This window comes from Chiloscyllium plagiosum, unplaced genomic scaffold (genome assembly GCF_037043375.1).
Source record: "Chiloscyllium plagiosum isolate Xiang-an unplaced genomic scaffold, Cpla_swu_hap1 HiC_scaffold_3, whole genome shotgun sequence".
Lineage (NCBI taxonomy): Eukaryota > Metazoa > Chordata > Chondrichthyes > Orectolobiformes > Hemiscylliidae > Chiloscyllium > Chiloscyllium plagiosum.
The window spans coordinates 49,324,282-49,348,317 of NW_028270141.1; the positions used below are offsets into that span (position 1 = coordinate 49,324,282).

The 24,036-nt window shown below is 41.7% G+C and overlaps 1 pseudogene; it reads right to left on the reverse strand.

Annotated features, from left to right (window-relative positions):
• Positions 1-24,036, reverse strand: part of LOC148150581 (uncharacterized) — a 156,029-nt pseudogene that overhangs the window by 103,490 nt on the left and 28,503 nt on the right.

Here is a 24,036-nt window from a genome sequence, read left to right on the forward strand (position 1 = left end):
TGTCACATGTCCAAAACTGTAATATGCCTCCACTTCAAAATTTCTTCATTTGCCAGAAAACACTTTGGGAGTTCATGAGAATGTGGAAGACAGTAAACAAGTGCAAAACTATTCTTTTAACCAGATCAAATCACCAGCACATTCAAATGCACTGGACACTCTGAGTGATGAAATGGTTTCTGCTCCTAATTGCTGTATAATTGTGACCAAACTGGTTTGATTTACAATCAGCATCACCAGCCAGTTGTTATAGTCCAATTCCCATATGCTTATGATAAGCCTTTGGAAAAAGCTGTACTTTTCTCACAAAGCTAACGTTTTGAGGCCTTAATCCCGTACTGGATACATTTGAAATGCTGTTGCCTCTCTGAGCATGTTGATTTAAAATATATACAACTGTCTGCTTTGACTTTTTTGGCAGACAGGAGAGTATATGATAGAGTTAGCAGTTCAGAGGTTTTGGCACAGAGCTTGGTGTGACAGGAAAGGTTAGCAAGCATTCATGATTTACTGCCCATTAAAACCTCAATTGCAGTCTTTTCAAACTGGAAAAGAAGTGGTAACAATATATAGACAATGCTTGAAAGACAATGAGGAGGGATGTAAAATGAGAAGCTATAAATAAGAGATAGTCTTGAATAAATCCAATAAGGAGTTCAATAAAGAATGCAGCACTAACCACCACCTACGGTGGTGAAGATGGTGTAAGTGTATTTAAGGGCAAGCTGGATAACTACTTGAGGGCAAAAAGGAACAGAAATATATGTTGGTCGGATGTGATGAACTGAGGTGGAGCATTAACATCAGCCTTGACAATTTGGATTGCACAGCTTGTTTCTGTGCTATTTATTCTGTGTCATACTATGTAAAAGTTGCAATTACTTCATGATTTAAAACATTACAACACAGAGGCTGACGTTTTCCATTTACAGTAAATGTGTGATAGTGAGTTTCATGCTGCCCAGTCTACTGAAGCTGGGTTGATTATTTCATGCAAATGTTACTTCTCACCTTATGAATTTAGCACACAAGCTGTTTGGCAAGTCTCTCAAGGAATTGTGAGGCCGGAGTGAAGCTGATGTTCTTGCCACTGGCGAGACCTTGTGGTGTTCACCTAAACTCCAGCTGCACACCAGTTCAGTTGCTGCAAGTCAGGAACCCTCTCTCAAACAGCAGTGCTCAAGTTTGAAAATGGTGCAGAAGAAGGGCAAACTAGCTCATTACTTCAAAATGGACATCAAAAGTATCCAGTGAATGGGGTGGAGCAGAGGAGAGTTACCCTTTTCCCTGAAGACTATCAAAGGTGGCCGCACCAACAGACCCAACTAAACTGAATAGAGGCAGCAGCATCAGCCATTGCTGTCTCCCATAATTAATTGGATGCAAGAAGGTTAATGACCTTCTGCCAGAGTTAGTAACTCCATTTTCTGTCTACTCCATCACACTCACACAGCCAGCAAGTTCTCTTATTCTGCTGCTGCACATATATTTCTCTAAGGCTCATGAACTGCAATTCTAAATACAATGCACCTCACCTGCCTTATCCTCCCAAAATATGAACCATCTTGCTCTCTGTGTTTCCTAATAACTTGCTAGGGTCACCTCATCCCCATTATCATACCACTAACTACTCTTCCATCTACTTCAATCATAATCAATCCCTCTGTGTCTCATTACAGAGAGAAAAAAAACTGGTCCATCTTTGCACTGTTGCTTAAACAATACCCCTACTGACCTATGGTATCCCTCAGATTGCTTGCACTTGAGCTGCAGGACTGATTGTAGCCAACTCTTTGTGGTGTCATCAGACATGCCCTTGACTGACTGTCGTCCCCTTTCACCTCACTAAGGATTTTCTTTTCCCTTTGCCTCTAAAAACATTGTCATTTGTTTCTAACACATGCAATGTATTTGCCACATAAGGTGCTGCTGCATGCTGCAACTCTGATATTGATGTTGCTCAATAATGTATAGTGTCAGCTCCACCCACTTACTGATAGATAAATTGACTGTTCAGTGATTCCATCATCTTAAGCTGCCTGCTTCTCCCTTTTAAAAAAAAGTATGTTTAACTACAGAGACTGACAGTCTGTAACTCAATGCTAAAGTCATTGTGTGCCAAATAGTGAAGTGGATAGAGGCTGCCAGCCTCAAAGTAAATGCTAAAATCAGTGACACCAGGAAAGCAAGCTCAGAGCCATTAGATGCATGGGTCCACGTCAAAGTCAAAGCATCATGTGCACATGCCTGAAATGAAGGCTGCCCATGCAGCCAAAGCAACCTGGCAGGAGCACGCACGTTGTAGGTGTCCCTGAACTCCAAAGTGTTGGAAGGTTGAAGGAGTGGCTGAATTGGTTTGAGAGTATACAAAATGATGTAGTGAGGCTGATGATTTGTTGATGCAGATGTTACACAAATGAAGGATAATAGCTCTGGAGCAAGCAGGGATGTTGTGCAGAAGAAACAGCTGCACAATGGATAGGATCAACACTTGTCGAGCTGCAGCAACCACTCTGTCAGATTTTTGTGTCAACTAGTTTCTTACTGAAGCAGAACAGAATTGGAAGTGTGATGTGAACAGGCCAAGTTGGTGTATTAATGAGTTATGTTAAGCTAGTCACTGCTCAACACCAAGATTCTGAAGTCGTCACTCAAGGCTTGAGAGTAAAATCAATACATTTTTCTAGATGTCATGAATTTGATGTTTCCATTCCCACCCTACTTTGTCCCACACTCATTACTATTCTTACTGGATTACGGATGGAAAACTTCCACCCACAGGGTAAATCTAATAGTGGTCTGAAGGAAGTGGGCTATAGTGAGAACTGCCCCAAATATGTTTCATAAAATATTTAAACATGTTGATTAAAAATACCTACAAATAGCTCCTTTGCATCAAAGTGAATTCTTAATCACACTTAAAGAATGAAATGTAAGGAGTACAATTTTGAACACAGTGCCAAGAGTTCAGTGAGTAAGGAATTTCTTAATTCATTTTTAAAAGCTTTTTAAAAAATTTCTGATTTAATATTTGATTGTAAAATTCATCCAGTCTTAAGCAGAGTTATGATGTGGAGGTGCTGGTGTTGGACTGGGATCGACAAAGTTAGAAGTCACACGACACTAGGTTATAGTCCAACGGATTTATTTGAAATCACAAGCTTTTCAGAGCACTGCTCCTTCATTGGGTAAAGTGCTCCTTCACCTGACAAAGGAGCAACACTCCAAAAGCTTGTGATTTCAAATAAACCTGTTGGACTGTAACCTGATGTCATGTGACTTCTGACTTTAAGCGGAATTTTGTAAACTTTCTCTAAGTGTTGAATCAATTTGAGTGCAGATGAAAAATGATGAAGGCAAGGAATAACTTGTGGAATAGTGTACATGCCCCTTTAGAGTAAATACACGGGTGGAGTATAATGAAGAAAGAATGGGGATCGGTCAGAGCAGTACTGTGGTAGTCATGAGGAATTTTATAGACACGTAGGAAAAGGTAGGAAAACACACATTATAGAATGTGTTATGATCACAGTCAATGTTACTATTAAACAAGTCAGAGCCTGGATTGAAATCTTGTTTGATTGCTCATATTTTTTAAATTCTTTTCATTTAACATGGCAATCTTTTACTGAAATATTAGAACACAGGGTAAGGATTTGGATCAAATAAATCAAAGTATATATAACATTGAAAATTATCAAAACACATAATAAAACAAAATCCCATCTACTCTCCAAATCCTATCTATCTCTTTACATGTACTGAGAAAAGAGAAGTTTCCTTTCCCAATCAAATCTGTAAGTTCAACTTCACTGAGTCTTGTCAGTTCTGATCCTAAGAGCTGCAAAAGCTTTTCTCTTTGACTCACCCTAACTAAGATCTTAGGTTTTCTCAGCTTTGAATAACCAATCCAGGTTTCTAACCAAACATTCATGGTGTGAAAACTTTTACAGAACTACACTCTCACTATTACAAGTCATTTCCTATCTGTTTTAAGAACCAGATTTAACCATTTTACTTAACTAGCTTAATCAGCGTAATTAGTTGCCCCCATATTTGCATCAGCACTAGGAGACCTTGTTTTCAAACTTTTTTTTTAAACTTTCCTTAGGCCTGAAAGTAGAAAACAAAACAACCTTCTACCCTTTACTTATCTGCAGTTTGTTAGATTTTTAAGAAGGCAAGAAATTAAGATTTATACACTTAATTTCCCACGCTTACCTCAACTTGCAGAGTTTCACCCTCTGCAGCTAGCGCTGATGAAGAGATACTAGGGAGTCAAAAAGTAAGTTACTCACTTCAGAATTGCTAGCCCCTGATTTCAATCACTATACTTATATGGCTGATCAGTTTAGTTTCTGGTCCATGGTAACCACCAAGATGTTGATACTGTGGTAATGATTTTGAATGTTAAGTGGCAATAATTAAATTCTGTTTTGTTGGCAATGGTTCTTGCCTGGTATTTTGGGCCATGAAAGTTACATGACATTTATCAGCTCAAGCCTGAATGCTTTCCAGTTCTTTTTACATGTGGACATGGACTGCTTCAGTTGTTGAGACCTTATAGTGCTGAACAGTCTGTAATCATCAGCAAACATCCCCAGTTCTGATTTTATGCTGAGGAAACATTGATGACGTAACTGAAGACAGTTGGACCCAGGACATTACCCTAAGATGTTCCTTCAGTGCTATTCAGGGACAAAGATAATTGGTCTCCAATAATTACAACTATCTTACTTTGTGCTCGGAATAACTCTAACCAGCAGAGAGATTTCCCTGCTTCCCATTGACTTCAGTTTTGCTATACTCGGTCAAATGCTGCCTTGATGTCAAGGTCAGCATTTGACCAAGCTAGGGCTACCTCATCAGTCATCACCATATCAGTTAATAGTCAAAGCCACATTCCAAGGCTTTGCAGTCTCTAAGCTCCAGCCTCATGCTCCTTTTCAATGTAACCTCTAAACTTTGACCCTTAGTTGCTTTACACAAATGGAAAAAGACCAGCTGAGCTTCAGTGCTAGCTGGAATGAGATTTCTGCTGTTCTTATACAGACAGTGTTTCACACATCATCGAAGAGTATGGTACTGGAAAAACACAGCCAGTCAGGCAGCATCTGAAGAGTAAGAGAGTCAACGTTTTGAGCACAAGCTCTTTGACTCTGATCTCCAGCCACTGCAGTCCTCACTTTCTCCTACTGTTCCCCACATACTTTGAATACATTCAAATGTTTAGTTATTGTGTGTTTGATTCTGCGTATCTGCTAACTTTTCACTGTGTAATTAGTTAATACTGGGCATGGTGACTGAGACCTCTAGTGTATCATTTCTGCCAATCTTCAACTCAGAAAACACAACAATCTCATAGTGGGAGCAGAAATTGTCATGGTTCTTAAAAAACATTTTGAAGGTGCATGTGGAATGCCATATTCCAGAGACCATGGACCAAGGGCTGAAAATCGGCATTAGACTGGGTGACTACAACACAAGCACAAAGGACAGAATGGCCTCATCCAGTACTGTACTTTTTTGGGGATTTTATGTCTCTCTCATCCTGAATGATGGCAACCCTCATTAAAAATGGTCGAAATATGTTGGATATGTAAAAATAACTTGCATTGTAATGTAGCTAAATGACTCACAAAACTTCATACAGTTCTTATCAGACAAGTTTGCCACTGAGCTATAAGAAGAGTTATTACAAACACATAAAAACAGAAATTGCTCGAGAAACTCAACATATCAAGCAGCATCTGTGGAGGTAAAACAGTTAATGGTACATCTCCTTCAGAACATTCAGAAACTTTGAAGAGGTGTCTCTGAATTTGAAATGTTAACTTTGTTTTGTCTCTTCACAGATGCTGCTAATCCTGCTGATTTTCTCCAGAAATTTCTGTTTTTGTGTATTTCAGATCTCTCGCATCCACAGTTCTTTGTTTTATTTTAAGGAGATATTAGGACAGGTGTCCAAATGTTTATCCAAAGAAATGGATTTTTAAGAAATGCCTTAATGGAGAAGGGAGGGATGGAGAGATTTAGGAAGGGAATTCCGATACTGGGATAGAGCTGTCCTGATTTTATTCAGAATGGAATGGTGGAGCAACAGAAGAATCCAGAATACTTGGAGGAATGCAAGGATCTGAGAAGGCTGCAGGGGTATAGTGAGGCAGGAGCCTATGAAGTTAACCAAATATGCTAGGGGTGAGAGTGGTGTAATGTTAACATTACTCAACTAGTAATTCAAAGGCTGATCTGCTGAGAACATGGGTTCAAAACCCACCACAGCAACTGGTATAATTTGAATAAAGTGAATACATTTTGATTATAGAACTAGGTGAATATATCACCTGTTATCAAAGGCAATTAGAGATGGCCACAAATGCTAGACTTTCCAGTGATGCCCACACCCCATGAACGAATAAAAAAAGCTAGTGAAGGTGTGATGTATTACTGGTCACTGGTGAAGTCTGCAACATCCCCTATCCCATTTACTAGCACTTGGCCCATATCTATCTAAACCCATACTATTCATATACCCATCTAGATGCCTTTTAAATGTTGTAATTGTACCAGCCTCCACCACTTCCTCTGGCAGCTCATTTCATACACGCTCCAACCTTTGAACATCTGAACACCAGGTTTCTCACATTCTGAAAAATTGGTCGATCTACAGTTCACATTTGGGTGAATCCTTTATTTTACTTGCTCGAAACCATAATCATATGAAGTTTCTATTGTGTGAAAATATGATGAGAATATAACTGTCGCTGACTGGAATATTGAGTTATAACTGATATTCTGGAGTGATTTGCATTTAACTAGATGAAGGACTTCCTGTCCCCACCAATAGGATGCAGAAGTCCAGATTTAATCAAAATCTTTTGTTATATTCACTCATAGGATGTGGGTGTCGCTGGCTGGGTCAGCATTTATGACCTATCCCTAGTTGCCCTCGATAAAGGTGCTGGCAAGCTGCTTTCTTGAACCACTAGAGTCTAGAGTTTTGGATGACCACCAGGAAGAGTAGTAAGCATGGACAGGCAGTTCAGGAGTCCCCTGTGTTTGATATCCCCTCTCAAACAGATATAGCATGTTAGAAACTTATCAGGGGGAGTGGTCTCTCAGTGGAAAGTGGCAACAGCCAAGTTTGTGGCATGACTGTTGGCTCTGCTGCATTGCAGGGGAGGAAAAGGGCAGGGAGTGCTTTAGTGAAAAGGAACTCAATTGTAAGGGGAATGGACAGATGGTTCTTTGGCAGAAAACAAGACTCTCAAATGGTACACTGGCTTCCTGGTGCCAGGGTTAATGATGTCTCAGAGTAGCTGCAGGCCATTCTAAAAAGGAATGGTGAACAACCAGCAGTCATGATACATGTCTTCACCAATGACATGGGTAAAGCAAGAAGTAAGGTCCTACAACACAGCTGATTTTCCTGGAGCGCAGAGACTGAGGTGTGACCTTTTAGAGATTTATAAAATCATGAGAGGTATGGATAAGGTAAATAGACAAGGTATTTTCCCTGGATTGAGGGAGTCCAGAACTAGAGGGCATAGATTTGGGGTAAGAGGGGAAAGATTTAAAAGGGACTCAAGGGGCAATTTTTTCATGCAAAAGTTGGTGCTTGTATGGAATGAGCTGCCAGAGGAAGTGGTGGAGGCTGGTAAAATTATAACATTTAAAAGGCATCTGGATGGTATATGAATAGGAAGGGTTTAGATGGATATCAGCCGAGTGCTGGCAAATGGGACTAGATTTATTTAGGATATCTGGTTGGCATGGATGATTCGGACCGAAAGATCTGTTTCCATGCCTATACATCTCTGTGACTCTATGACTCTATATATATTGCAGCATATTCCAATGGAAGTGGCCACCCTCGCCAGGGAGGAGAAAGTGAGGACTGCAGATGCTGGAGATCAGAGCTTAAAAGCACAGCAGGTCAGGCAGCATCAAAGGAACAGGAGAATCGACGTTTCGGGCATAAGCCCTTCTTCAGGAAGGCCACCCTCGCCACTCCAACTGAACATGGGGGAACACCACTTGAGCGAAGCTAGGTGAATAGTCTTACTTAGCACATATCCTGAACAAAGAGACTCTAGGTTAGTCCACACCAAAACCCCAAACAGAATCAAGCCTCAGCCAAATGGTTAAACTTTTCTTCAGGATCAAGGCTGGTAAACCATTTTAGTTGCTGCCAGTACGCAGACTCGAGACAGCAAAAGAGTTTCACTTGACCTAAATTGAGTAAGAGAACTTATAGGCCAGTATCTAGGAGAGTCACACCCTGGATAGTCCAATTACATCTGGTTTGGAACCATCGAAATTCTCAGCAACATCTAAATCGGAATCAAAATAAATGTGTGGTTAAATTGTCACTTGATTCAAATGGAGGTTGTTACCAGCATAGTCGTTTTAGTGATCATAGAACCAGTCTTTGACCAAATTCGATCTGGACTCTAACTCTGAAGGTTGTGCAAGATCTCAGCTAGACTGACAACTATACCAGGGAACCTTTACAGATTAAGGGTACAACTTTGATTCTGTATCTAATCAGAAGAAGCTAGTGCAGTTACCACTAATTATAGTAAAAGACTAGGGCCCAAGCTTGATGGGGCGAAATTAGTTGAGTAAGATTCAACTTGATTGGTTAAACATTTTTTGCTTAGAAAAGGGGCAGCCTGAGTGAAGTCCTAATTAAATACCTGAAAGATTTTCAGGAGGGTCTAGGGACTATCAAAGCAGCCACGATCACCTTGCACGTTGACCAGGAAGCAATTCAACGATTTTGCAAGTCTTGCCCCACTGCTGTTTTCCTTACGGCTAAAGGACAGGCAGAAATCAGAAGTCATGGAAAGCAAAGCGATCATCAAGTCAGTCCAGTTTGTGAAATGGGCAGCATTGGTCTTAATGATCGGTTGGCTTACCTTTGCAGGGATTTTAAACAAACAATAAACCACTTTTCACAGCTGGATAAATACCCAATCCCTTGCATTGACAATTTATTTGCAAGGCTAGTAGGCAGACTGTCCTTCACAAAGCTGGACATGAGCCATGTCTACTTTCCATTGCAGTTAGTTGAGGATTCCCAGAACTATGCTACAATTAATAAGGATTTTTTTAGCAATATATGAGACTGCCATTTGGGGTATCATTAACCTCTGCAACTTTTCAGCAAACAATGGAGAACATTTTACAAGGTCTACCCCAAGTTGCCATTTATCTCAATGAAGTGCTAATAACAGGGAAAGCCAATGGGGAGCACTTACAGAACTTGGACATAGTCCTTAGACATTTCTCGCAGACAAGTGTACACATTACATGGGAAAAATGTGTTTTCCAAGCACCCCAAGTGATCTACTTCAGCTACAGACTCAACAAGACCAGGTTACACTCATTGCAAGATAAAGTGAGGGCAATCAAAGGTACCCCAGCTCCCAAGACTGTACCAGAGCTTATGTCTTTCCTTTGACTGGTGCATTATTATGGAAAATTCTTATATCCTGGCACCTTTGCATCAAGTCTAAAAAAGGGGTCACCCTTGAAAATGATCGTGGAGCCAAGTCAAGGAAGTGAAGAAACAGGTATCATCCTCTAAGGTGCTGGTACACTACGATCCCAAGCAAGATCTGGTATTGACATGTGCTGCCTCCCCATTTGGCATCGGGAGAGTATTAGCTCATAGGTGGATCAATGGAGAGGGACGTTCAATAGCGTATGCATCCAGGACTTTGGCTAATGCAGAGCGTAATGATGTCCAGATAGAGAAGGTGGTGGTCATATTAAGAGTCAGGAAGTTCCGCCAATAAATTTACAGACATAAATTTGTAATAATAAATCGACCGCAAAACCCTGCTAGGTTTACTTAAAGAGAATAAGGCAGGGCCGCTTATAGCTTCAGGCCAAATTCAAGGCAGTGAGGTCTAATACTAAGTGCATACAATTACAAGTCAGAACACTGTCCAGGAGGCCAAGTCGCAAATGCGGATGCATTGAGCTGCCTCCCACTGGCAGATACACCACTGGTGGTGCCACCACTGGAAGAGTTCATAATGGTTTAAATTTTCTTGACACACTTCCAGTTACAGCTGACAATATCAGACTTTGGACGCAAAAAGATCTGGTCCTGGCAAAACTGAAATACTTGCTGGTCATGGGGAAGCCAAAGGACCATCAAAACAAGAATTGAAATCTTTCTGGACCCATAGACTCCAAATCACAGTAGAGGATAGTATATTTATTATGGGGGGGCAACAATGATAGTCTGGAACAAAGGTCACTGCCAGTTAGTGGCTAAACTCCACCAAAGTAATCTGGGGCTTTCCAAAATAAAGATATTGGTGAGAAGTTATGGTGGCCAGGATTGATGCAGACATTGCCGCATTGGTGGGGCAATGCCCAGAGTACCAACAAGGACAAAAACTACCACCAGCAGCTCCCCTACATTCATGGGAATGGCTGGATAAACCCTGAACTCGATCACATGTTGACTATGCAGGTAATTTCATTGGCTCAATGTTCTTAGTCATTGTGGACGCCCAATCAAATTGGTTGGAAGTGCATAGAGTTCATTGGTCAAACACGGGGATGGCGATAGAAAAACTACGAACATCTTTGTAATATACAAGCTCCTGGAAATGTTGGTTGTGGATAACAGACATTGTTTATCAGCAAGGAGAAAGTGAGGACTGCAGATGGTGGAGATCAGAGCTGAAAATGTGTTGCTGGAAAAGCGCAGCAGGTCAGCCAGCATCCAGGGAACAGGAGAATCGACATTTCGGGCATGAGCCCTTCTTCAGGAATGAGGAAAGTGTGTTCAGCAGGCTAAGATAAAAGGTAGGGAGGAGGGACTTTGGGGAGGGGCGTTGGAAATGCAATAGGTGGAAGGAAGTCAAGGTGAGGGTAGTAGGCTGGAGTGGGGGTGGGGACGGAGAGGTCAGGAAGAAGATTGCAGGTTAGTGCTGAGTTCGAGGGTTGGGACTGAGATAAGGTGGGGGGAGGGGAAATGAGGAAACTGGAGAAATCTGAGTTCAAATTGCAGGGAATGTCAGTAGCGGCGCAAGGCTGCAAGTGTGGAGCGAAGGATCCGGAGGGAGGTTTGTTGCTGGAGGCTTCGGATTTGTTGTAGGTACTGGTTGTCCTGGTTGGGTCCAAATTTTGTTGGTCTGAACGTAGTCCGGAGTCCGTGCGGGGTCAGTCAGTTCCGTAGGCAGGTGCTGAGGAAGGAGATGTGGTTGTGGTAGCGAGTCTGTTTGAGAACGTGGCTGAAGAGCTTCTGGGCAGAAGAGATGACCTGGGTGTGCAGTGAGAGAGGGACTCACTGAAATCCTTGAAGAGGGAGGACGAGAGCTTCTTCAAGGAAGGCATCCTTGCAAGAGGATCCCTGTTTATCAGCAGGGAATTTGAGTATTTCCTAAAATCGAATAGCATTCAACATAAAAGGACAGCTCCTTACCATCTATCTTCCAATGGTCTGACAGAAAGAGCTGTCCAAACTTTGAAGGCAGACTTAAAGAAACAGCCTACAGCTTCACTCGATACCAAGCTGTCTCAATTCCGATATGATAATAGGACAATCCCTCGTGCAACTATAGGGATAGCATCAGCAGAGTTGCTAATGGAGAGAAGATTCAGGTTAAATCTGACCTTCCTGGAGTTGGGGGAGTGGAGGATGAAACAGCATCATGAATGCCAAAGCCAGCCACAAGACTACTAAGTGAGAGAGCAATTTACTTCAGAGGGCAAAATTTGAACCACAGAAATATCCCTGCATCAGTAAGAGGCATGGTCAATGGAAGGTCAGGTCCAGTGACATTTAAAGTTCAGGTAGGTGCAACGGTCCTGAACAAGTACATGAACCATATGACAGCTGCAAACTCAGAAACAGTGCAGAGGGAAATGTATCCGGCTCATCGACAGCCTTTCCCACATTCCAGAACCCGTTCCATCAAGCATTGAAGATACTTGGGAATCTGAGATGGACATGATAGATTTGTCACCTCAACATCTTTGCTGCCTGAAGTAGAGAATGAATTTCTTCTGAGATGTTCCAGGCATAAGAGGCAAGCTATTATGTGTTACATATCACCCGTATCAGAGGCAGAGTTGGAGGTACCTGACCTGGTGCCAAAGCACCACAGGAGGAGCTACAAAATAAAAGGAACCAGTCTATGTCCTCTTACTCAAAGGAGAGGATGCAGTGATTGTAACAAGTTCAGCCAGGTGTACCTCATAAAATATGAGCTTAACAATCCAGTCAGGGAGCCCTGGCTGACAGATAAGAACAGGATTGAAAAATGTGTTGCTGGAAAAGCGCAGCAGGTCAGGCAGCATCCAAGGAGCAGGAAAATCGACGTTTCGGGCTTATGCCTGAAATGTCGATTCTCCTGCACCTTGGATGCTGCCTGACCTGCTGCGCTTTTCCAACAACACATTTTTCAGCTCTGATCTCCAGCATCTGCAGTCCTCACTTTCTCCTAGATAAGAACGGGATTGTCAAATATCCTGTTCACACTGAGAGCTGGTTCTGAGGGAGCTAGATCAACATCAAGGGCTCTCTACGTGTAAATATTGGGTGACCTGATGGTGGGATGTCAGCCTCCGTGGAGTTATTTTGCAGGGAATCATGAACATCACGGGATATTGAGAGTTTGAAAAGAAAAAGAAAGAAGAATAATTTAGGTTGAGTGTATTAAAAACAGTGGAGGCCTTTCAGAACTATAAACTATACAAAGTTGCATAAAAAGGAAATTAGTAAGGCAAAAAGGGGGTGCAAAATGTCTTCGGCAAGTAGGATTAAGGAAAACCCTAAGACAGTTAATGCATAGTAAGAGTAAGAGGATCAAGAGGATTAAGAGTATGGCCTATTAGAGTCCAAATGGGTAATGTGTGTGAGACCAGTGGACATGGATAAAGTCTTAAATGAATATTTTTCACCTGTATTCACAAGGAAGAAAGGTGTTATAGTCAGGAATTTCAGTTGGGATGGTAAGGTTCTAGAATACGTTAAGATTAATAAGGAGTTGATATTAGATGTCTTAGCAGGCATACGTGGGCATATATCCCCAGAGCCCGATGAGATGTATCCCAGACTGCTAAGGGAGGCAAGGGAGGAGACTACTGGAGCCTGATGGATATATTTGATACCTCACTGGCCAAGGGTGAAATGCCACATAACTGGAGGATAGCTAATGTGGTGTTGTTGTTCAAACCAAGTAGCAGGAATAGACCAGATGATTACAGACCAGTTAGTCTGATGTCAGTGAGAGGGAAATTAATGGAAAATATTCTGACAGTCAGGATTAACTAATACTTGGAGAGGCAGGGATTGATCAGGGATAGTTAGCATGGAGTAGTTAGTGGAAGATCCTGTCTGACTAATTTAATTAATTTTGTTTTAAAAGGTGACTGGATATATTGATGAAGATTGTAAAGTTGATGTGGCTTACATGGATTTCAGTTAGGCTTTGGTGAGGTCCCATATGAAAGGCTGGTTCAAAAGGCAAAGGCAAGGCAAAATTGGCTTGTAAACAGGAGACAAAGAGTGATGATGGAGGGTTGTTTTATGATTGGAACCAGTATGATCAGCAATGTAGCATAGGGATCAGTGCTAGGACATTTTCCTGTTTCTGATGTACATTAATGACTTGAATGTGAATGTGAATGTAAAAGGTATAATTAGTAAATTTGCAGATAACATAAAAATTGGTGATGTGTTGATAACCAAGATCTCAGGTTACAGTCTGAGATTTATCAGCTAATAAATTGGGCAGAGTAATGGCAGATGGAATTTTAACTTGATAAGTGTAGATGATACATTTTGGGAAGTCAAATAAGGGAAGAATATACGCAATGGATGATAGGTCCCTGGGTTGTACAAAGGAACAAAGAGACCTCGGTGTATATATCTATAGATCCCTAAAGGTGTCAATACAGATAGACAGGGTGGGGAAGAAGGCATGTGTGATATTTGTCTTCATTAGCCAGGGCAGAGAACTCAGGAGCAATGAAGTCTTGGTGCAACTTTATAAAATATTGGTTAAGCTGCAAATGGAATACCATGTGCAGTTCTACTCACCACACTATTGGAAGGATGTGATTTCACTGCAAATGGTGCAGAGGAGATTCACCAGGATGTAGCCTGGGATGAATAGGCTCAATTATGAGGAGAGACTAGATAGGGTGGCTTTGTTTTCCTTGGATTGAGGTATACAAAATTATGAGAGGCACAGACAGGATATATTGTGAAAATCCTCTTCCCATTGCTGATATGCCCAAGACCAGAGGGTATAAGCTAATGTGAGTAAATGGTTTAGCAGAGATCTGAGGAAGATGTTTTTTACCAGAGGGTGGTTGAAATATGGAACATGCTGCCTAAGAAAGGGGGGAGGCATGTATGTCACATTGTTGAAGAAGCATCTGAATGAGCGCTTAAAATACCAGGGTGTATAAGGCTATAGACCAAGTGCAGGTAAATGTAGTTTGTTGTTTGTTAGTCAGCATAGATATGACAGGCTGAAAGACCTCATTCTGTGCTGTATGATTCTATGACTCTATGGCTCAATGACTCTTCATTCTCTAGGTCGGCCTACAAGGTTGTTAGGGAAGGGATTCCAGGATTTCTTTCCCAAGGACACTGAAGGATCAATGATATATTTCCAAGTCAGGATGATGGTTAGCTTGGAGGGGAAATTGCAGGTATGGTTTCTGCTGTCCTTCTCCTTCCAGATGATGGTGGTCATAGCTTTAAGAGGTTCTCTCTAAGGCAACTTGTTAAATTTCTGAATCTTGTCATGTTATCTGGCACTCAATTGTCTGAACATTTGATTATCTGACAAAATACTCCCTGCCCGTGTCATTCAGATAATCGAGGTCCCTCTGTACACACAGGTCTTACTGAGCATCAGTGATGGAGTGACTGAATGCTTATGAGTGTGGTGCCAATGAAGTTGGTTGCTTTGTCCTGGATGGTGACAAGCTTCTTGAGTTTTGTTGGACCTGAACTCATCCAGGCAAGTGGGGAGTATTCCAACACAGTTGTGCCTTGTGGTTAGTGAACAAGCTTTTGGAGTCAGGAGGTGAATTTCTTGTACAGTATTCCTAGCCTTTGACCTGCTCTTCGAGCCATATTTATATGTCTGGTCTAATTCAATGGACCGTTGAATTCAATAGTGTTACCATCACTGAATCCTTAATTGTCAACATCTTGGGGGTTGTCATTGACCAGAACCCTCAACAGGTCTCACCAATATAAACACAGTGGCTACAAGAGCAGGTCAGAGGCTAGGAATACTGCAGCGAGTAACATTTCTCCCGACTCTCCAAAGTCTGCCCACCATCTACAAGGCACAAGTCAGGAGTGTGATGGAATATTCTCCACTTGTTGCAGCCCCAACAACACTCATGAAACTTGACACCATTCAGAACAAAACAACCCACTTGACTGGAACTACAAGCATCCACTCCCCCCACCACCCACACTCAGTAGCAGCAGTGGGTACTATCTATAAGATGCACTGCAGAAATTCACCACTGATCCTCAGACAGCACCTTCCAAACCCATGACTGCTTCCATCTACAAGGACAAGGGCAGAAGGTATATGGGAACACTCATCACTTTCAAGATCCCTTCCAAGTCACTCACCATCCTGATTTGGAAATATATTGCCTTTTCTTCACTGTCACTGTGTCAAATTCCTGGAATTCCTGTAATGGATGTAGTGCTATTCAGCCCATCAAGTCTGCACTGATCCTCTGAAGAAATGGGAAAACTGGTGAAATCCACATTGATGCCACGGTTTCCTCATTTCGCCTTACCTGACCCCAGTTCCAACCTTCCAGCTCAGCACCGTCTTCATGAACCGTCCCATCTGTCCATCTTCCTTCCCACCTATCTGCACCACCCTCCCCTCTGACCTATCATCTTTGCCCCCACCTATGTGCACTCTCAGCTACCTTCCCCCCCAGCCCTACTCCTTTCCCATTTATCTCTCCACCCCCGTGGCTCCCAGCCTCATTCCTAATGAAGGGCTTTTGCTCAAAATGTCAATGTTCCTCGGATGCTGCCTGACCTACTGTGCTTTTCAGTCTTGTAATTTAGGAGATGAAGCAGTTGATTTCACCTAAGATGGCAAGTGGGGCCTTGCTTTCATGTCTTATCGGAAATATAGTTCTTGCATCAGTGGATATACAGGCACCCAACCCACTATTTTGCATTGCTCCTGTCTTCACTCATTTTTATGTAATCTCTTCCCCATCCCTCCTGATCCTTTATCCTCTCAATCCCTGTCTGTCTGTCTCTGCTTCTGCATTGTCTTTCTCTCTCTTTATCCCTCTCCCTCTCTATCCTTGCCTCTTTCTATTCCGGTCACTCTTTCTATTTATGTCTTTCTCTGTCCCTGTTCCTCTCTCCTCCTGTCTGTCTTTGTTGCTCTGTTTCTCTCCAATATTGTCCCTCTCTATACCCACCACTCTCTGTCTCTGTCCCTCTCTGTCAATGTTCAATCTAATTTTAAGAATTTTCCAGTCGTCCAGTACCATCGCTGAATCCAGGGAAGATTGAAAAATTATTACTCGTGCCTCTGTGATTTCCACGCTCACTTCCTTTGTTAACCTTGCATGCATCTTACCCTATCCTGGCGCCTTATCAACCTTAAGTACTGACCTTAAGCTTATTCAGTACCTCTTCCTTCTCAATTTTGAACTCCTCTAGAGACTGAGTTTCCTCCCTTGTCACCACGGTCTGGATAGTATCTGCTTCCTTGGTAACGACAGATACAAGTAGTTTTTCTATAACACGATGGTTCTGTTCTTGTGCAGCCCCATATTATAGAAAAACAGCACTTAAAGTGTTGGCGATGTAATCATGTTACAGCCAGCATACGCTTTAAAAGTTCACGTTTTAGAAACAGTGTCCCCAACTCACTAATTACATTACAGCAAATTTGCATTAACTAAGTGCACATTATAGCAGAATGACCTGTACTAAATATTAATTTAATATTTTGACCATGCCCTTGCTTTCATGCATCTTCATCAGGTGCCTCATGTAATCAATGCCGGTCACTCCATTGCAGCCAGCAATATAGCACTAGTGGCACCACAGTAGCAAGGCCTCTCACACAAAGTTCACTTTTAAACAAACAAAGGAGCTGCAGCACTCAACATGATGAATCAGTTCACAGACCTGTCATCACAAAGAGGATAATATATACATCCGATAGCTTTTCACCCCAAAGGCTTACACAGTGGAAAGGCACAACCTCAAAAGGTGGCCATTTAAGTTGAGCCCTCTTTTGGTTTCAGTCCTGCTTGGCTGGCCTGGTCAGGTTCACCGGCATCAACTTAAGTTAAAAATCACACAACACCAGGTTATAGTCCAACAGGTTTATTTGGAAGCGCTAGCTTTCAGATCTGGATTGTTTGTCCGGGTCTTTTTCAATATACAATTTCAGTTACATCACACTATAAACATTTGGTATAAATTCTGTGTCTTACAATCTTATTCTCCACAATCACCTGATGAAGGAGTGGCGCTCCAAAAGCTAGTGCTTCCAAATAAACCTGTTGGACTATAACCTGGTGTTGTGTGATTTTTAACTGTGTCCACCCCAGTCCAACACCGGCATCTCCGAATCATCAGCTTAAGTGGCTGCTTCACTTGGGCAGCTTCACCCTTTACTCTGTAAATGTTTAGCACAACAAATCAGTCTGCATATGCCCAAGACGTCTCATACGCTGATCATCATGGAAAGGCATCACCCTTAATATTATAAGAGTTTGCATAAAGGAACATCTTGGTAATAGAGGAGCTAAGTAAAGGGAGAAATTTGCACTCACCAGAGCTTGGGGGGAGCATTGTACCTCACCAGGTGTGTGCTCATACATGAATGCATATATTTACTACATATCGTCAGATTTGTGGATGTACACATTTTCCATTTTGGCTAACAAGATTGTATCTGTGAAACTTTAATTCCGACAGGCTGTCATGTTAGTGAGTATTCATGATGTGCCATTGAATACAAACAGGATCCTAATCTTCCTGTCTGGGAAACCGACCCATCTGAAAGGTTTTAAGAATTTAATTGTAAAATTTTAGTTAGTCTTAAGGAAACTGGATCTTTCCCAAATGTACATTTAAATTTCCTTGTCTTCTTGTCTTAAAACTCCAGAGAGAAAAGAAAAATTCCACCACTTCCCCTTTGTCTTTCCCTATCTCTCTCTCACTGTGTCCTGCCTCTCTCTGTCCCTGTCCCTTTCTCTGTCCCTATCTCTTTCTCTCTCTGTCCTTGTCTCTCTCTGTGTGTTTCTGAGTCTTTCTCCTTGTCCCTGCCTCTCTTGTGTCTCTCACTCTCAATTCCTACCTCTCTCCTGATTCTCCTTCTCTCTGTGAACATTTTTTTTCTCTCTCTGTCTCTATCCCTGTCTCTCTCACTCCCTTTCTCTTGTAGACAAGAACTTTCAAAAGTCAATTGGGTGGATGTTCACAGGCAAAGCGACAGCTGGAAAACCGGCAGCCTTCAAAAACAAGCTACCGGGAGTCCAGAGACACTTGTTAGGGTGAAGGGCATGGCGGGTAGGTGTAGGGATTGCTGGATGACTAGAGAAATTGAGCATTTGGTAAAGAACAAGAAGGAAGCAGAGGTCAGGTATAGACTGCAGAGATCAAGTGAATGCTTAGAAGAGTATAAAGGCAGTAGGAGTATACTTAAGAGGAAAATCAGGAGAGCTAAAGTGAGACATGAAATAGCTTTGGCAAATAGGGTTAAGGCAAATCCAAATGGATTTTATAAATATATTAAGGACAAAAGGGTAACTAGGGAGAGAATAGGGCCCCTCAGAGGTCAGCAAGGCTGCCTACATGGAACCACAGGAAATGAGGGAGATACTAAATGAGTATTTACTTTGGAGAAGGACATGGAAGATATAGAATGTGGAGGAAAATATAGCAACATCTTGCAAACTGTCCATATTACGGAGGAGGAGGTGCTGAACATCTTAAAATGCATAAAGATGGATAAATCCCCAGGACCTGATTAGTTGTATCCTGGAACTCTGTGGGAGGCTAGGGAAGTGATTGCTGGGCCCCTTGCTGAGATATTTGTATCAATAGCTACAGGTGAGGTGCCAGAAGACTGGAGGTTGGCTGACATGGTGCAACTATTTAAGAAAGGTGGTAAGGACAAGTCAGGGAACTATAGACCAGTGAACCTGACATCAGTGGTGGGCAAGTTGTTGGAGGAAATCCTGAGGGACAGGATTTACATTTATTTGGAGATTTTTGAAGAAATAGCGAAGAGGATTAATGAGGATAGAGAGATGGACTTCAGTAAGCCCGGGTTCCTCACGGTGAACTGATTAGCATGGTTAGATCACATGAATACAAGGAGGATTAGACATTTGGATACAGAACTGGCTCAAAGGTAGAAGACAGAGGGTGATGGTGGAGGGTCGCTTTTCAGACTGGAGATCTGTGACCAGTGGTGTAGCACAAGGCAGTTATATAAATGATTGGGATGTGAATATAGGAAATATGGTTATCAAGTTTGCAGATGACACCAAAATTCGAGGTGTGGTGGACAGCAAAGAAGGTTGCCTCAAAGTACAACAGGACCTTTATCAGATGGGCCAATGGGCCAAGAGGTGGCAAATGGAATTTAATTTAGATAAATGTGAGGTGCTGCATTTCTGAAAGGCAAATCAAGGCAGGACTTATACACTTAATGGAAAGGTCCTGGGGAGCAATGCTGAACAAAGAGACAAGGGTCATAGTTCTTTGAAAGTCGTCACAGGTAGATAGGATAGTGAAGAAGGCATTTGGTATGCTTGCCTTTATTGGTCAGCGCTTTAAGCGTAGGAGTTGAGAGGTCATGTTGCAGTTGTGCAGGACATTGGTTAGGCCACTTTTGGAATATTGCGTGCAATTCTCATCTCTTTGCTATCGGAAGGATGTTGTGATGGTTCAGAAAAGATTTATAAGGATGTTGCCAGGGTTGGAGGGTTTGAGCTATACAGAGAGGCTGAATAGGCTGGGGCTGTTTTCCGTGGAGCATTGGAGGCTGAGGGGTGACCTCATAAAGGTTTATAAATGATGTGGGGCATGGATAAGATGAACAATCAATGTCTTTTCCTGGCAGTGGGGGAATCCAAAACTTGCCGGCATAAGTTTCAGGTGAGAGGGACGGAATCTAAAGACAACGTTTTCACAAAGTGGGTGGGGGCTTGTATGGAATGAGCTACCAGAGGAAGTGGTGGAGGCTGGTACAATTACAATATTTAAAAGATATGTGGATGGGTGCATGAATAAGAAGGGTTTGGAGAGATATGGGCCAAATGCTGGCAATGGGACTAGATTAATTTAGGATATCTGGTCCAGTTGGACTGAAGTGTCTGTTTCCATGCTACACATCTCTATGGCTCTATGACACTTTGACTCTGTCTTGATCCTTGTCTCTCTGTCTTACTCCCTGTCCCTATCTCTTGATCTCTCTCAATTTCTGATTCTCTCTGTGCCCTTTCTTCCGATGTCTCATTCTCTCTCTTGATCACTTTCTATCTCTCTCTCTCTCTCTCTTTCCCTCTCTCTGCCCCTGCCTCTCTCTTTCCAGGTCTCTCTCTATTCCAGTCTCTCTCACTCTCTCAATACCTGGCTATTTCTGTGCCCTTCTCTCTCTCTCTCTCTATCTCTCTCTTTCAGGTTGTCTCAATCCCTCAGTCTCTCTGTCTCCGTCCCTGTCTCTCTCTGGCTGTTCTTGCATCTCTGTCCCATATGTGTACATGGAGGGTAGCTAAGGTAACCTCATTAACTAAAAAGGGAGGTAGAGATAAAACAGGGAATAGACAAGTGAGTCTGGTGTCAGAAGTGAGGAAGATGCTACATTATCAAGAATCGCATAGTAGGGTACTTGGAAAACAATGGTAGATCCAGACACAATCAGCAAGGATTTACAAAAAGTAAATTATGCTTGTCAAATCTATTAGAATTCTTTGAGGATATTACTAGTAGAGTGGATTGGGGGAGTCAGGGGATGTGGTTTATTTGGATTTTCAGAAGGTTTTTAACAAAGTCCCACCTAAGAGATTAATGTGTACAATTGAAGCATGTGGGATTGTGGGTAGTGGACCAAGATGGACAGAAAAGTGGTTGTGGACATGAAACAGAAAGCAGGAATAAATGCGTCTTTTTCTGAATGGCAGGCAGTGACTAGTAGGTTACTGGTGGTATTAGTACCAGGACCTAAGCTATTCACAATATATGTTAATGATTTGGATGAGGGCACTAAATGTAATATCTCAAAACTTTACAGATGACACAAAGCTGAGTGGAAGAGTGAGCTGTAAAGAGGATGCAGAGAAATTGCAGTATAATTCAGACAGCCAAAATGAGTGGGCAAATGCATGTTGATAAACGTGAGATTATCCACTTTGGTAGCAAAAAAAAATTGAATGGCAGATTATTATTTGAATGGATGTAAACCAAGAGAATGCTCAATGACATTGTGTGTCCTCATGCAATAGTTGCTGAAAGTAAATGTTCAGGTGCAGCAGGCAGTAAAGAAGGCAGACTGCATGTTGGCCTTCATAGCAAATGGATTTGAATACAGAAGTAAGAATGTCTTGCTGCAGTTATGCAGGGCATTGGCGAGGAAACAGCTGTAATATTGTGTGTAGTGTTGGTCTCCTTATCAGAGGATGGTTGTTCTTGCTATAGATGGAGTGTAGTGAAAGTTTACCAGATTGATTCCTGGGATGGCAAGACTGATGTATGAGGAGAGATTGATTCGATTAGAATTGTATTCACTGGAGCTCAGAAGAATAAGGGGGAAATCTAAAAGAAATCTATAAAATTCTAACAGGATTAGAGAGGTTAGATGCAGGTAGGATATCCCTGATAGTGGGAGTTGACTAGAGCCAGTGGTCATAATTTAGAATTAAGACATAAATCTTTTAGGACTGAGATGAGGAGAAATGTCATAACCAAGAGAGTGGTGAGCCTATGGAACTTAATTGCACAGAAACTGAGGTAGATATAACTCTAATGGTCAAAGAGCTCAAGGGATATGGGGAAGAATGGGATTGTGGTATTGAGCTTGATGGTCACCCATGATCATATGGAATGGTGGAGCAGGCTTGAGGTGTTGAATGCCTACACATGTTCCTATCTTCAATGTTTCTATCTATGCTGCTTTCTACCAGCAAAGGACAAGGCCTTGTATATTAATGCATGTAGCTTCAAGAACATGAAAGTGTACCACACTTTCAGTCAACTGACAATCGTGACATTTTCCAGAATAATTCCTTATACATTTAAGACTAACCAGCAAATGTTGATCAACTGTAGAATCACATCTAATGTTAGACACATTGTTGTGAGCATTGCAAGCACTACGGTTGCTTATAGCAAACAGCCAAAGGGACATGCTTTTTTTTATACAATCTGCTGGTCTTTGGAATGTAATGTAAGCTTGCATACCTGGCATCACACTGGCACTGAGTTTCATGTACCACATTACTCATTTGTGTGACTGATGGCAGCATACTGTTAATGCAAAAACCACTCCTGTCGCTGCAGCACATTGGCAGCATGCTTCATCTCAGCTGAAACTTTTGAGATAGTTCACTTTTAATGCTAATGTGAGGTAGACTCTGAAATTTTCATGACCAACAGCAACCACCCAAGAGCCTCCTTTGGGCTTGTGTGACGTACAGTGAAAACTGTTCTATTGAGGTAGTCAGTATCACATGAGATAGTTTTATTGTGCCCTATTTCAGCATTAGGTTTGAACAAATGGCTTTGGTCCTATTTATGAGATTGCTGATAAGGCCAATCTTATCACACCTGTAGGAATCCCAATATTTGTATTGGCCAGTGAAGGCAGATATGAGTTTGAAAATAATATTTGTCAGTTCCATTTCAAAAGTATATTTTACTGCAGGATGGAGCCCATTAAGACAGATAAGGAAATTCTTACACAGTGCAGCAGCAGATTCAAATCCTGTTTAATGTCCATCAGCATTCATAAGTGTATTCTCCATGGTATTGCCTTGACCAATCAGACTTCACTTGCCAACCAACCAGCAACTTCCACACGAACTGTGTATCTGCTGGTTTTCCCCATGAATAGTATTCTTGTGAAATGTTCTGAGGCATACAAGATGAGAAGCTTTAATAAAATACATCTTTTGACAGTATTGTGAAGTATAATATACTCTACTTGGCAATCCAGTACTCTGAACAAGTAAACATTGTAGTGTATAACAGCAATTTGAATTTATATAGTGCTGTTGATGCTGAAAAATATCCCAAGGTGCCTCATAGCTTCAAAGTCAAATGAAATTTGACTCTGAGCCACATCAGGAGGTATTATGGCAGATGATCAAAGGCTTAGTCGGAAAGAGAGGTTTTAAGGAGAGACTTGAGGATAGAAAGAGAGGTAGAGACTTCATGTGAGTGTATAAGATCTTTTAGGTGTTTGCCCCATGAGAAACCAAACTCAAAAGCATAAAATAGCATCGAGTTCACTCTTTAAAAAGAGGAACAGAATTACAACAGAGTAAGAGGAACTTGACTTTGATCTTAGTTTGGTGCTAAATTTCTCTGCTGACTTTGATCCAATCAGATACCATTTGATCTGTTTCAAATGACCCATCTTTCTTCCTTCTATAGTATGGAAAGCAACCTCATCCTGCTTTAGTTCACTATGGGATTACTGCTGAAACAACAACAATTGACTGTCACAACTGTGAAGTTCTGTTCCATCCACATAATTGTCAGTCAGTCATGTCTCCTGATACCATTGAATGTCAACAGGGATTCCCAATCTAGTCATTTATTTTCAGAAGGTATTGAAGAGGGTCCCTGTTCTAAGTATTAATCCAGCTTCTTCCTTCAGATTCTATCTGGCATATTTTATATCTACAACTGACTGGTTTTTATATTGAATGTTGACTTTATCTTTTCATCTCAGTATTTTATGAATATGCCTATTGATCTAATACAATTATTAATCTCAGTGGGATCAATTTTATGTTTACTTTATC